The sequence below is a fragment of the Pan troglodytes genome, chromosome 12, assembly GCF_028858775.2.
Source record: "Pan troglodytes isolate AG18354 chromosome 12, NHGRI_mPanTro3-v2.0_pri, whole genome shotgun sequence".
In the NCBI taxonomy this organism is placed as follows: Eukaryota; Metazoa; Chordata; class Mammalia; order Primates; family Hominidae; genus Pan; species Pan troglodytes.
The window spans coordinates 6,640,677-6,652,682 of NC_072410.2; positions in this window are offsets into that span (position 1 = coordinate 6,640,677).

Here is a 12,006-nt window from a genome sequence, read left to right on the forward strand (position 1 = left end):
ATCTACCCCACTATCTGTATAAACATGGAAATATATACCCCACTATCTGTATAAACATGGAAATATCTACACTGCAATCTGTATAAACATGGAAATAACTACACAGCCATCTATAAACATGGAAATATCTACATCGCTGTCTGTATAAACATGGAAATATCCACACCGCTATCTGCGTAACATGGAAATATTTACACCGCCATCTGTAAAAAACATGGAAATATCTACACAGTCATCTGTATAAACATGGAAATATCTACACCCCCATATGTAAAAACACGGAAATATCTACACCGCTGTCTCTACAAATATGGAAATACCTGCACCGCTATCTCTATAAACACGGAAATATCGACACCGCTGTCTTTATAAACTTGGAAATATCTACACTGCCATCTCTATAACCATGAAATTATGCCCACCGCTATCTGTATAAACTTGAAAATATGTCCACAACTATCTGTATAAACATGGAAATATCTACACCGCTATCTGTATAACTATGGAAATATCTACACCGCTATCTCTATAAACATGGAAATGTCTCCACCACTGTCAGTATAAACATGGAAATATCTTCATGGCTATCTCTCTAAACATGGAAATATCTACACCGCCATATGTATAAACATGGAAATACCTACACAGTCATCTGTATAAACATGGAAATATCTACCCCACTATCTGTATAAACATGGAAATATCTACACTGCAATCTGTATAAACATGGAAATAACTACACAGCCATCTATAAACATGGAAATATCTACATCGCTGTTTGTATAAACATGGAAATATCCACACCGCAATCTGCGTAACATGGAAATATTTACACCGCCATCTGTAAAAAACATGGAAATATCTACACAGTCAACTGTATAAACATGGAAATTTCTATACCCCCATCTGTAAAAACATGGAAATATCTACACCGCTGTCTCTACAAACATGGAAATACCTGCACCGCTATCTGTATAAACACGGAAATATCGACACCGCTATCTTTATAAACTTGGAAATATCTACACTGCCATCTCTATAAACATGAAAATATGCCCACCGCTTTCTGTATAAACTTGAAAATATGTCCACCGCTATCTGTATAAACATGGAAATATCTACACCGCTATCTGTAGAAACATGGAAATATCTACACCGCTATCTGTAGAAACATGGAAATATCTAGACTGCTATCTGTATAAACATGGAAATATGTACACAGTCATCTGTATAAACATGGAAATAACTACACCACTATGTGTATAAAAATGGAAATATCTACACCGTTATCTATATAAACATGGAAATATCTAGACCGCTATCTGTATAAACATTCAAATATTTACATTGCTATCTGTAAAAACATGGAAATATCTCCTCCGCTATCTCTACAAACATGGAAATATCTACACCGCTATCTTTATAGACATGGAAATATCTACACCGCTATCTGTATAAACAAGCAAATATCTACAGCGCTATCTATATAAACATGGAAATATCTCCACCGCTATCTGCATAAACATGGAAATATCTACACCGCTATCTTTATAAACATGGAAATATCTACACTGCAATCTCTATAAACATGGAAACATCTACAACAGTATCTGTGTAAACATGGGAATATCTTCAGAGCTGTCGGTTTAAATATGGAAATATGTACACAGCAATCTGTGTGAATATGGAAATATCTACACCTCTGTCTCTGTAAACATGGAAATATCTACACCACTATCTGTATAAACCTGGAAATATCTACACCGCTCTCTGTATAAACATGGAAATATCTACACCACAATCTGTATAAACATGGATATATCTACACCGCTATCTGTATGAACATGTTAATATCTACACTGCTATCTGTATAAACATGGAAATATCTACTCCGCTATCTGCATAAATATGGATATATCTACACCGCTATCTCTATAAACATGGAAATGTCAACAGCGCTATCTGTATAAACATGGAAATATCTACATGGCTATCCCTAAAAACATGGAAATATCTTCATCGCCTTCTGTATAAACATGGAAATATCTACACTGCCATCTGTATAAACATGGAAATAACTAAACTGCTATCTCTATAAACATTGAAATATCAACACTGCCTTCTGGATATACATGGAAATACCTACACAGTCATCTGTGTAAACATGGAAATATCTACACAGCCATCTCTATAAACATGGAAATACCTACATCGCTATTTCTATAAACATGAAAATAGCCACACAGCAATCTGTATAAACATGGAAATATCTACACTGCCATCTGTATAAACATGGAAATATCTACACTGCCATCTGTATACAAATGGAAATATCTACACAGTCATCTGTATAAACATTGAAATATCTCCACCGCTATCTGTCTAATCATGGAAATATCTCCACAGCTATCTGTATAAACATGGAAATATCTACACCGCTATCTCTATAAACATGGAAATGTCTACACCACTGTCTGTATAAACATGGAAATATCTTCATGGCTATCTCTCTAAACATGGAAATATCTACACCGCCATATGTATAAACATGGAAATACCTACAAAGTCATCTGTATAAACATGGAAATATCTACCCCACTATCTGTATAAACATGGAAATATCTACCCCACTATCTGTATAAACATGGAAATATCTACACTGCAATCTGTATAAACATGGAAATAACTACACAGCCATCTATAAACATGGAAATATCTACATCGCTGTCTGTATAAACATGGAAATATCCACACCGCTATCTGCGTAACATGGAAATATTTACACCGCCATCTGTAAAAAACATGGAAATATCTACACAGTCATCTGTATAAACATGGAAATATCTACACCCCCATATGTAAAAACATGGAAATATCTACACCGCTGTCTCTACAAATATGGAAATACCTGCACCGCTATCTCTATAAACACGGAAATATCGACACCGCTGTCTTTATAAACTTGGAAATATCTACACTGCCATCTCTATAAACATGAAAATATGCCCACCGCTATCTGTATAAACTTGAAAATATGTCCACAACTATCTGTATAAACATGGAAATATCTACACCGCTATCTGTATAACTATGGAAATATCTACACCGCTATCTCTATAAACATGGAAATGTCTCCACCACTGTCAGTATAAACATGGAAATATCTTCATGGCTATCTCTCTAAACATGGAAATATCTACACCGCCATATGTATAAACATGGAAATACCTACACAGTCATCTGTATAAACATGGAAATATCTACCCCACTATCTGTATAAACATGGAAATATCTACACTGCAATCTGTATAAACATGGAAATAACTACACAGCCATCTATAAACATGGAAATATCTACATCGCTGTTTGTATAAACATGGAAATATCCACACCGCAATCTGCGTAACATGGAAATATTTACACCGCCATCTGTAAAAAACATGGAAATATCTACACAGTCAACTGTATAAACATGGAATTTTCTATACCCCCATCTGTAAAAACATGGAAATATCTACACCGCTGTCTCTACAAACATGGAAATACCTGCACCGCTATCTGTATAAACACGGAAATATCGACACCGCTATCTTTATAAACTTGGAAATATCTACACTGCCATCTCTATAAACATGAAAATATGCCCACCGCTTTCTGTATAAACTTGAAAATATGTCCACCGCTATCTGTATAAACATGGAAATATCTACACCGCTATCTGTAGAAACATGGAAATATCTACACCGCTATCTGTAGAAACATGGAAATATCTAGACTGCTATCTGTATAAACATGGAAATATGTACACAGTCATCTGTATAAACATGGAAATAACTACACCACTATGTGTATAAAAATGGAAATATCTACACCGTTATCTATATAAACATGGAAATATCTAGACCGCTATCTGTATAAACATTCAAATATTTACATTGCTATCTGTAAAAACATGGAAATATCTCCTCCGCTATCTCTACAAACATGGAAATATCTACACCGCTATCTTTATAGACATGGAAATATCTACACCGCTATCTGTATAAACAAGCAAATATCTACAGCGCTATCTATATAAACATGGAAATATCTCCACCGCTATCTGCATAAACATGGAAATATCTACACCGCTATCTTTATAAACATGGAAATATCTACACTGCAATCTCTATAAACATGGAAACATCTACAACAGTATCTGTGTAAACATGGGAATATCTTCAGAGCTGTCGGTTTAAATATGGAAATATGTACACAGCAATCTGTGTGAATATGGAAATATCTACACCTCTGTCTCTGTAAACATGGAAATATCTACACCACTATCTGTATAAACCTGGAAATATCTACACCGCTCTCTGTATAAACATGGAAATATCTACACCACAATCTGTATAAACATGGATATATCTACACCGCTATCTGTATGAACATGTTAATATCTACACTGCTATCTGTATAAACATGGAAATATCTACTCCGCTATCTGCATAAATATGGATATATCTACACCGCTATCTCTATAAACATGGAAATGTCAACACCGCTATCTGTATAAACATGGAAATATCTACATGGCTATCCCTAAAAACATGGAAATATCTTCATCGCCTTCTGTATAAACATGGAAATATCTACACTGCCATCTGTATAAACATGGAAATAACTAAACTGCTATCTCTATAAACATTGAAATATCAACACTGCCTTCTGGATATACATGGAAATACCTACACAGTCATCTGTGTAAACATGGAAATATCTACACAGCCATCTCTATAAACATGGAAATACCTACATCGCTATTTCTATAAACATGAAAATAGCCACACAGCAATCTGTATAAACATGGAAATATCTACACTGCCATCTGTATAAACATGGAAATATCTACACTGCCATCTGTATACAAATGGAAATATCTACACAGTCATCTGTATAAACATTGAAATATCTCCACCGCTATCTGTCTAATCATGGAAATATCTCCACAGCTATCTGTATAAACATGGAAATATCTACACCGCTATCTGTATAAACATGGAAATGTCTACACTGCTATCTGTATAAACATGGATATATCTTCTCCGCTATCTGTATAAACATGGAAATATTTACATCGCTATCTGTATAAACATGGAAATATTTCCACCGCAATCTGTGTAATCATAGAAATATCTACACCGCTATCTTTATAAACATGGAAATATCTACACCGCTATCTGTGTAAACATGGAAATATCTACACCGCAATCTGTATATACATGGATATATCTACACCGCTATCTGTATAAACATGGAAATATCTACACCGCTATTTGTATAAACATGGAAATATCTACACCGATATCTGTATAAACATGGAAATATCTACACCACTATCTGTATAAACGTGGAAATATGTAAACCGCAATCGGTGCAAATATGGAAATATCTACACCTCTATCTCTGTAAATATGGAAATATCTACACCGCTATCTGTATAAACATGGAAATATCTACACCGCTATCTGTATAAACATGGAAATATATTCACCACGATCTGTATAAACATGGATATATCTACACCGCTATCTGTATAAACATGGAAACATCTACACCGCTATCTGTATAAACATGGAAATATCTACACCGCTATCTCTATAACTATGGAAATATCTACACCGCTATCTCTATAAACATGGAAATGTCTACACCACTGTCTGTATAAACATGGAAATATCTTCATGGCTATCTCTCTAAACATGGAAATATCTACACCGCCATATGTATAAACATGGAAATACCTACAAAGTCATCTGTATAAACATGGAAATATCTACCCCACTATCTGTATAAACATGGAAATATATACCCCACTATCTGTATAAACATGGAAATATCTACACTGCAATCTGTATAAACATGGAAATAACTACACAGCCATCTATAAACATGGAAATATCTACATCGCTGTCTGTATAAACATGGAAATATCCACACCGCTATCTGCGTAACATGGAAATATTTACACCGCCATCTGTAAAAAACATGGAAATATCTACACAGTCATCTGTATAAACATGGAAATATCTACACCCCCATATGTAAAAACACGGAAATATCTACACCGCTGTCTCTACAAATATGGAAATACCTGCACCGCTATCTCTATAAACACGGAAATATCGACACCGCTGTCTTTATAAACTTGGAAATATCTACACTGCCATCTCTATAACCATGAAATTATGCCCACCGCTATCTGTATAAACTTGAAAATATGTCCACAACTATCTGTATAAACATGGAAATATCTACACCGCTATCTGTATAACTATGGAAATATCTACACCGCTATCTCTATAAACATGGAAATGTCTCCACCACTGTCAGTATAAACATGGAAATATCTTCATGGCTATCTCTCTAAACATGGAAATATCTACACCGCCATATGTATAAACATGGAAATACCTACACAGTCATCTGTATAAACATGGAAATATCTACCCCACTATCTGTATAAACATGGAAATATCTACACTGCAATCTGTATAAACATGGAAATAACTACACAGCCATCTATAAACATGGAAATATCTACATCGCTGTTTGTATAAACATGGAAATATCCACACCGCAATCTGCGTAACATGGAAATATTTACACCGCCATCTGTAAAAAACATGGAAATATCTACACAGTCATCTGTATAAACATGGAAATTTCTATACCCCCATCTGTAAAAACATGGAAATATCTACACCGCTGTCTCTACAAACATGGAAATACCTGCACCGCTATCTGTATAAACACGGAAATATCGACACCGCTATCTTTATAAACTTGGAAATATCTACACTGCCATCTCTATAAACATGAAAATATGCCCACCGCTTTCTGTATAAACTTGAAAATATGTCCACCGCTATCTGTATAAACATGGAAATATCTACACCGCTATCTGTAGAAACATGGAAATATCTACACCGCTATCTGTAGAAACATGGAAATATCTAGACTGCTATCTGTATAAACATGGAAATATGTACACAGTCATCTGTATAAACATGGAAATAACTACACCGCTATGTGTATAAAAATGGAAATATCTACACCGTTATCTATATAAACATGGAAATATCTAGACCGCTATCTGTATAAACATTCAAATATTTACATTGCTATCTGTAAAAACATGGAAATATCTCCTCCGCTATCTCTACAAACATGGAAATATCTACACCGCTATCTCTATAAACATGGAAATATCTACACCGCTATCTGTATAAACAAGCAAATATCTACAGAGCTATCTATATAAACATGGAAATATCTCCACCGCTATCTGCATAAACATGGAAATATCTACACCGCTATCTTTATAAACATGGAAATATCTACACTGCAATCTCTATAAACATGGAAACATCTACAACAGTATCTGTGTAAACATGGGAATATCTTCAGAGCTGTTGGTTTAAATATGGAAATATGTACACAGCAATCTGTGTGAATATGGAAATATCTACACCTCTGTCTCTGTAAACATGGAAATATCTACACCACTATCTGTATAAACCTGGAAATATCTACACCGCTATCTGTATAAACATGGAAATATCTACACCACAATCTGTATAAACATGGATATATCTACACCGCTATCTGTATGAACATGTTAATATCTACACTGCTATCTGTATAAACATGGAAATATCTGCTCTGCTATCTGCATAAATATGGAAATATCTACACCGCTATCTCTATAAACATGGAAATGTCAACACCGCTATCTGTATAAACATGGAAATATCTACATGGCTATCCCTAAAAACATGGAAATATCTTCACCGCCTTCTGTATAAACATGGAAATATCTACACTGCCATCTGTATAAACATGGAAATAACTAAACTGCTATCTCTATAAACATTGAAATATCAACACTGACTTCTGGATATACATGGAAATACCTACACAGTCATCTGTGTAAACATGGAAATATCTACACAGCCATCTCCATAAACATGGAAATACCTACACCGCTATTTCTATAAACATGAAAATAGCCACACAGCAGTCTGTATAAACATGGAAATATCTACACTGCCATCTGTATAAACATGGAAATATCTACACTGCCATCTGTATACAAATGGAAATATCTACACAGTCATCTATACAAACATTGAAATATCTCCACCGCTATCTGTCTAATCATGGAAATATCTCCACCGCTATCTGTATAAACATGGATATAGCTACTCCGCTATCTGTATAAACATGGGAATATTTACATCGCTATCTGTATAAACATGGAAATATATCCACCGCAATCTGTGTAAACATAGAAATATCTACACCGCTATCTTTATAAACATGGAAATATCTACACCGCAATCTGTATATTCATGGATATATCTACACCGCTATCTGTATAAACATGGAAATATCTGCACCGCTATCTGTAAAAACATGGAAATATCTACAGCGCTATCTGTATAAACATGGAAATATCTACACCGCTATCTGTATAAACGTGGAAATATGTAAACCGCAATCGGTGCAAATATGGAAATATCTACACCTCTATCTCTGTAAATATGGAAATATCTCCACCGCTATCTGTATAAACATGGAAATATCTACACCGCTATCTGTATAAACATGGAAATATATACACCACGATCTGTATAAACATGGATATATCTACACCGCTATCTGTATAAACATGGAAACATCTACACCGCTATCTGTATAAACATGGAAATATCTACAACGCTATCTGTATAACTATGGAAATATCTACACCGCTATCTCTATAAACATGGAAATGTCTACACCACTGTCTGTATAAACATGGAAATATCTTCATGGCTATCTCTCTAAACATGGAAATATCTACACCGCCATATGTATAAACATGGAAATACCTACACAGTCATCTGTATAAACATGGAAATATCTACAGCACTATCTGTGTAAACATGGAAATATCTACACTGCAATCTGTATAAACATGGAAATAACTACACAGCCATCTATAAACATGGAAATATCTACATCGCTGTCTGTATAAACATGGAAATATCCACACCGCTATCTGCATAACATGGAAATATTTACACCGCCATCTGTAAAAAACATGGAAATATCTACACAGTCATCTGTATAAACATGCAAATATCTACACCCTCATCTGTAAAAACATGGAAATATCTACACCACTGTCTCTACAAACATGGAAATACCTGCACGGCTATCTGAATAAACACGGAAATATCGACACCGCTATCTTTATAAACTTGGAAATATCTACACTGCCATCTCTATAAACATGAAACTATGTCCACCGCTATCTGCATAAACTTGAAAATATGTCCACCGCTATCTGTATATACATGGAAATATCTACACCGCTATCTGTATAAACATGGAAATATCTACACCGCTATCTGTATAAACATGGAAATATCTAGACCGCTATCTGTATAAATATGGAAATATCTACACCGCCATCTGTATAAACATGGAAATATGTACACAGTCATCTGTATAAACATGGAAATAACTACACCGCTATGTGTATAAAAATGGAAATATCTACACCGTTATCTATATAAACATGGAAATATCTAGACCGCTATCTGTATAAACATTCAAATATTTACATTGCTATCTGTAAAAACATGGAAATATCTCCTCCGCTATCTCTACAAACATGGAAATATCTACACCGCTATCTGTATAAACATGGAAATATCTACACCACTATCTGTATAAACAAGCAAATATCTACAGCGCTATCTATATAAATATGGAAATATCTCCACCGCTATCTGCATAAACATGGAAATATCTACACCGCTATCTTTATAAACATGGAAATATCTACACTGCAATCTCTATAAACATGGAAGCATCTACAACAGTATCTGTGTAAACATGGGAATATCTTCAGAGCTGTCGGTTTAAATATGGAAATATGTACACAGCAATCTGTGTGAATATGGAAATATATACACCTCTATCTCTGTGAACATGGAAATATCTACACCACTATCTGTATAAACCTGGAAATATCTACACCGTTATCTGTATAAACATGGAAATATCTTCACCAAAATCTGTATAAACATGGATATATCTACACCGCTATCTGTATGAACATGTTAATATCTACACTGCTATCTGTATAAACATGGAAATACCTACTCCGCTATCTGAATAAATATGGAAATATCTACACCGCTATCTCTATAAACATGGAAATGTCAACACCGCTATCTGTATAAACATGGAAATATCTACATGGCTATCCCTAAAAACATGGAAATATCTTCACCGCCTTCTGTATAAACATGGAAATATCTACAATGCCATCTGTATAGACATGGAAATATCTACACAGCCATCTGTATAAACATGTAAATATCTACAATGCTATCTCTATAAACATGGAAATATCTACACCGCCATCTCTATAAATATGAAAATATCTACACTGCCATCTCCATAAACATGCAAATAACTACTCTGCCATCTGAATAAACATGGAAACATCTACATCGCCATATGTGTGAATAAGGAAATATTTACAATGCCATCTGTGTAAAGATATAAATATCTGCACCGCGAGCTGTATAAACATGGAAGTATCTACATCGCTATCTGTATAAACGTGGAAATACCAACACTGCTATCGGTATAAACATGGAAATATCTACAACGCCATCTATATAAACATGGAAATATCTACACCGTTATGTCTATAAACATGGAAATTCCTACATCGCTATCTCTATAAACATGGAGATATCTACACCGCTCTCTGTATAAACATGGAAATATCTACACCGCTATCTGTATAAACATGGAAATATCTACACCGCGATCTGTATAAACAGGGAAATATCTACACCGCGATCTGTATAAACATGGAAATGTCTTCACCACGATCTGTATAAACATGGAAATATCTACACCGCTATCTGTATAAACATGGTAATATCTACACCACCATCTATATAAACATGGAAATATCTACACCGCCATCTGTATAAACAAGGAAATATCTACAATGCCATCTGTAGAAAGATGGAAATATCTACACCGCAATCTGTGTAAACATGGAAATATCTACACCGATATCTGTAAAACCATGGAAATATCTACGCCGCCATCTGTATAAACATGGAAATATCTACACGGCCATCTGTGTATAGATGGAAATAACAACACCACCATCTGTACAAACATGGAAATATCTACACCGCTATCTCTATAAACATGGAAATATCTGTACTGCCATCTGTAAAAACATGGAAACACCTATACAGTCATCTGTATAAACATGGAAATATCTATAATGCCATCTGTATACACATGGAAATATCTACACAGCCATCTGTAAAAACATGTAAATATCTACACTGCTATCTCTATAAACATGGAAATATCTACACCGCCATCTCTATAAACATGAAAATATCTACACTGCCATCTCCATAAACATGGAACTAAGTACTCCGCCATCTTTATAAACATGGAATCATCTACACCGCCATCTGTGTGAATAAGGAAATATCTACAATTCCATCAGAATAAAGATATAAATATCTGCACTGCGAGCTGTATAAACATGGAAATATCTACACCGCCATCTGTATAAACATGGAAATATCTACAATGCCATCTGTAGAAAGATGGAAATATCTACACCGCAATCTGTGTAAACATGGAAATAACTACACCGATATCTGTAAAAACATGGAAATATCTACACCGCTAACTGTATAAACATGGAACTAACTACTCCGCCATCTGTATAAACATGGAAACATCTACACCGCCATCTGTGTGAATAAGGAAATATCTACAATGCCATCTGTATAAACATATAAATATCTGCACCGCGAGCTGTATAAACATGGAAATATCTACATCGCTATCTGTATAAACGTGGAAATACCAACACTGCTATCGGTATAAACTTGGAAATATCTACAACGCCATCTATAT